Here is a 5,605-nt window from a genome sequence, read left to right as displayed (position 1 = left end):
TTACAGCAAACTGTAGATTCCCATTAGCGGACTAGTCAACTAAAACCTCCAAATTATTTTCATATAAATTGCTTTTAAAGCACTTCTTCCCTTTGGTGGTAAAAGTCTTGGAGTCTGTGTATGGAGAAGATAACTTATTTGAGTCATTAATGGAATGATAAGAAATAAAATGGTATCAACCCCATGCTTAGGCATTTAAATTCAGCTGCTTTGGTCACTTTTTACAAATAGGAAATGGTTTGTCCAGATTCTCTCCAACTTGCATGAATTTTTTTTGTCTTTATAAGCATAACATAACAACATAACATAAAAAAATGTTTTGGTTTGCTAAAGCTGTCAGAATACAATATGCAAGAAATGGGTTGGCTTCTTCTGGGTTGTATTAGGTTACATATTTACAGTTCTAAGGCCATAAAAATGTCCAAATTAAGGCATAAAGAGGAAGAAACCTTCTCTGAGGAGAGGCTGCTGGCACCAAGGTTTCCTCTGACACATGGGAAGGCACATGGTGACTTCTGCTGGTTCTGGTTTCAAAGGCTGTCTTAAATGTCTCAGGATGTTTCTCTATCTTATCCTCATAAAGAACCCTAGTAAAAAGATTAAGACCTACCTTGAATTGGGTAGGTCACATCTCCATGGAAACAACCAAATCAAAAGTTCCACCCATAGTAAGTCTGCACCAATAAGAATGGATTAAAAGAACATGGCCTTTTGTGTGGTACATAAAAGCTCCAAACCAGCACACCTAACACAACATAAAACATGCTTTGTCTTTAAAGGCATAGGGACCCACTTCTCTGGTTTACCAAACATAGCCTGCTCTGCTCAGTGATTAATTTCTTACATATCCTTGACTTTGAAATACACAGTTCTAGGTGAAAGAGGTTTCTTTTTCCAGCCTCAGCAAAAAAGACACATACCAGCTAGGTGTGTAGTCCTCCTTTCTGCCTATCCTGTCCAGAGAAATTTTAAAAGGTAGCATTATCCAGGAAGTAGTTGGACAGTATTTGAAAAAGAAGTAAGAGCCAGAGATACAAACTTAGCAGACAATCTTATCTAATGGTTAAGGGCAAGGTTTTGGAGTCAAATATCTTAGATATAACACACACACACACACACACACACACACACACACACACACAAACCAGCACTACATAATAGCTGTGTGACTGTGGCAGTTACTTAACCCTTTAAATCTCCTATGTAAAACAATGTCCTAGGTTGCGACAGTAACTAAATAAGATAGTTCATGTAAAACACTTAGCCCAAGGGCTGACACAATATAAATATTTGAAATGTGTTAGCTATTGGGTAATGGAGATATTATGATGATCCTGATGACTTTTGAGAGTCATATACACAGATGTGAGTTGAAGATAAAAGTATAGATGGATTCACCAAGGGACAATTATTGAAAAAATAATGGAGCAGGAAACAAACACTTACATGTAGGATGAGTTAGAATGTATTTCACAGAAATGGTCAGAACACTATTTCTATTTCTTCATGCTCTTCTAGATCTTGACACTTCCCCATTAGGAATTGGAATCTAATCCCCATCCCTTGTAACTTGGTTGGGCCTTTGTGACTACACAAACAAAGAAATGCATAAGAAGTGTCTGACTCCCAATGATAAGTCATTAAAAACTGGCCTTGAGATATGCATTTCCAATGGCCCCCTGAGCTGCCAAGTAAGAAATTTGGCTAGCCTGAAGCTACCATGCTGGGAAGACTACATAGAGACAGAGAGAGATGCCTGAGGGAAGTCTTATTGAAAACATAAAGTGTCTCCAACAGAATCTTAATAGAAGGCTGATGGCCCTTAAAAGGCTGTCAGTGAGAATTAGAACAAAATGAGGAAAATGTTAAAGAAAGCTAGAGGAAAGGAGACCCTTGATAGGCAGTGTTGGAATTCTAGCAACACTATTGCCTGTAGTAATATGGAAAATAGGAAATGTACCTAATGAATTAGATGATTTAATAAAGAGATTTCCAGGCAGAAGTTTGAAAGACTTGCCTGTCTTTTTCTAGATGCTTATTATAAAGTGCAATAGGAGAGAGGTTTGATATAAAGGATCCAAGAAATGCTGGGTAAATAAAACATTTTCTTTCCTAGACTCTTCTCTAGAGGAAAAATAGTACTGCAATTAGAAATGGTTTCAGATTAGAAAAAATGTCAAGTATGCAATAAGGAATCATGATCTAAAGATAAAGTCAAGGGTATTACTGGAAACCTTTGTTTTAAAAAACTTAAGGTAGTACCTCAAAAAGACAAAAGACCTTCTAAAAATATTAAGGGCATGTCTCAGAGATACTAATACACAATAGGGTTTGTATGAATCTTAAGTGCATTGACACACAGGTATCTCACAGGAAGTCCAAGATAGCTCAGAGCTTATCCTGAAGACATTTGTGGGTGTGACTTTTTTCTGATGGAATGGATTACAAATGATTCATTAAAACAAAGACTACAGGGGGAAACAGGGCCAGATGGCAGCATAGGGAGATGTGGAATTTAGTTAGTCCTCTGGAACAACTAACATATAGCCAGGAACAACTAGTACATAGTCTGGTACAACTGTTGGGGGACATCTGTGACTGGAAAAGCATCATACAACAGTATGGGTGGAATGGCTGGAATTGCAGCATAAGAACTATAAGTAAAGCTCCCCAAACTGTGGGGCTGCTGCCCCTCCACCACTGGCATGGCAGGCTAAGCTGAAATGCTCCCCTGTGAGAAAAAGAAGCAGTCTACTAGGAGGAAGGGAAGTTGCTCAACCAAGATTCAACTGTGGTTTCAATTAATGAATTTTGACTACTGAACACAAGCTATAAGGACAGATAAATCCAAAGCAAGTAGTAAAGGAAATCAAGGCTTCTCCCAGCAAAGAGGACACGGGGCTGATGGAAGAAAGAATGCATGAATAAATAAAAATAGAGGCTTTTGGAGTGGCTGAGCTCAGAATACTGAAAAGGGGCAGACTGCCAAGAAAAGGGGCATATAGTACCAGGCACAAACTCTGGTTCTTGACTGGTAAATGGGGGGCAGGGACTGGCTCTTAAAAGGGGATTTCTTTCTTTTTTCCTTTTTGTCTCTCATTTTAAGTAGCTAATTAGAGAAACCCTGAGGCATTTTGAATTGTTACTGTTGACCCAAGCCAGTGTAGTGTTAAGATAGCTAGAGAGACAAAGGAACAAGTCAATTGTAGGAGATATATCCCTAATGAGCTTATCTTCCTTAAGAAAAGGGGAAGGTGGGGCCCAGCTCAAGCGGCTGCCCTCCTTCAGAAAACTCAGACCCTTGGGCCTGGGGAAAAAAGAGAAAGAGAAACATCTTAAGCTTGGCTTCTGACACATAGCCCCTGGAAAGCACAGGTTCTACTGAGAATCAAAGGCAACACACCTCTTTACACCAGTGGAGAGCTGTGGGCTGACGAGTGCCACCTGCTGGGCAGGGTAAGAAAAGCACAGCATCTAGAGGCCTCACAGGAAAGTTGGACAACTCACTAGGTCTCAACCTCAGGGAAATCTAATACAGATTATATATAACCTCCTAAGACCAAGGCCTTTCTGGTCTGGGAAAATCTGATTGGGGTAATCAAGGAAACCAGGTGCCTAGACAACAAAAAATTATGAATCACACTAGAAAAAATGAAGATATAGCCCACACAAAGGAACAAATTTACACTTCAAATGAGATACAGGAGTTGAAACAATTATTTAAAGATCTTCAAACAAATATGCTAAATCAATTCAAACATCAAATTAATGAGTTGAGGGAAGATATGGCAAAAGAGATGAAGGACATAAAGAAGACATTGGGTAAACATAAGGAAGAACTTGAAAGTTTGAAAAAAACAATTGGCAGAACTTAAGGGAATGAAAGTCACCATAGGAGAGACGAAAAGCACAATGGAGCCATACAACAGCAGATTTGAAGAGGCAGAAGAAATGATTCAGGAACTAGAGGACAGGATATCTGAAATCCTACACACAAAAGTACAGATAGGGAAAAGAATGGAAAAATATGAACAGGGTCTCAGGGAATTGAATGACAACATGAAGTGCATGAATATGCATGTTGTAGGTATCCCAGAAGGAGAAGAGAAGGGAAAGGGGGCAGAAACAATAATAGAGAAAATAATCTCTGAAAATTTCCCATCTCTTATGGAAGGCATAAAATTGCAGATCCAACAAGCACAGCATACCCCAAACAGAATAGCTCTGAATCAACCTACCCCAAGACATTTAATAAGCAGTTTATCAAATGTCAAAAACAAAGAGAGAATTCTGAAAGCAGCAAGAGAAAAGTGATCCATCACATACAAAGGAAGCTCGATAAGACTATGTGAGGATTTCTCAGTAGAAACCATGGAGGGGAAAAGGCAGAGGCATGATATATTTAAGATACTGAAGGAGAAAAACTGTCAACCAAGAATTCTATATCCAGCAAAAATGTCCTTCAAAAAAGAGGGAGAGTTTAAAATATTTTCAGACAAACAGACACTGAGAGAGTTTGTGAACAAGCGACCTGCTCTATAAGAAATAGCAAAGGGAGCTACAGACAGATAGGAAGACAGGAGAGAGATTTCGAGAAAAGAGTAGAAATGAAGACTGTCAGTGAGAGTAAAAAGAGAGACAGGGAAAATAAAATAAAATAAGATTTGACACATAAATTCCAAAAGTCAATATTGCAGACAATAGATATTAGGTTGAGTGAAATTAGCCAGACCCAAAAGGATGGGTACTCTATGGAATCACTAATATGAACTAACACCGATGAGTGAAATTTGAGAGTTAAAGTTGAGAACATGGGTTATCAGGAGATAGAAAGAGGTTATAAATTGGGCATTTGATGCTGAAGGAGTACATAAGGTTAATCAAGATTTACTATATAGATCCAGAAATGTATAGTATAATACAGTATGATCATAGCACATTATTATAAGTACTCTGAACAAAGGTGAGTGTGAGTACAGTTGAAAGAGGAAGGTTAGGGGCATGTATGACACCAGAGAGAAAGATGGAAGATAAAGACTGGGATTGTATAACCTAGTGAAACCTAGAGTGATCATTGATGGTGATTAAATGTACAAATATAAGAATGATTTTAAAAGAGGAAGAACAAATGAATGTTAACATTGCACAGTGTTGATAATTGAATGGTACAGGGAAAAAATACAATCAATGCAAACTAGAGTTGAGTCTATAGTTAATGGCAACATTTTAAGATGCTTTCATTAATTGTAAAAAAGGCAATATACCAAAGCTAAATGTCTATAAGAGGGGGTTATAAGGGAACGATATGGGATTTTGGTGGTGGTGGTGTTGTCTGACCTTTTCATTGTATTTTTACTTTATTTTTATTTTTTCTATCTTTTGTATTTTTATTCTTCATTTTTTTCTCCTTTTCCTCTTTCTTTGTGGAAGAAATGAAAATGTCCTCATACAGGTTGTGGAGGTAAATGCATAACAATGTGATTATACCAGAAATCATTGATTGTTTACTTAGAAGGGATTGTATGGTGTGTGAACAAAACTGTTTGAAAATAAACAGAGGGATACAAGTGCTGGAGAAAATGTGGAGAGAGGGATGTACCTATTC

Source organism: Choloepus didactylus, chromosome 6 (genome assembly GCF_015220235.1).
Source record: "Choloepus didactylus isolate mChoDid1 chromosome 6, mChoDid1.pri, whole genome shotgun sequence".
Lineage (NCBI taxonomy): Eukaryota > Metazoa > Chordata > Mammalia > Pilosa > Megalonychidae > Choloepus > Choloepus didactylus.
Note: the sequence above shows the minus strand (reverse complement) of the source record.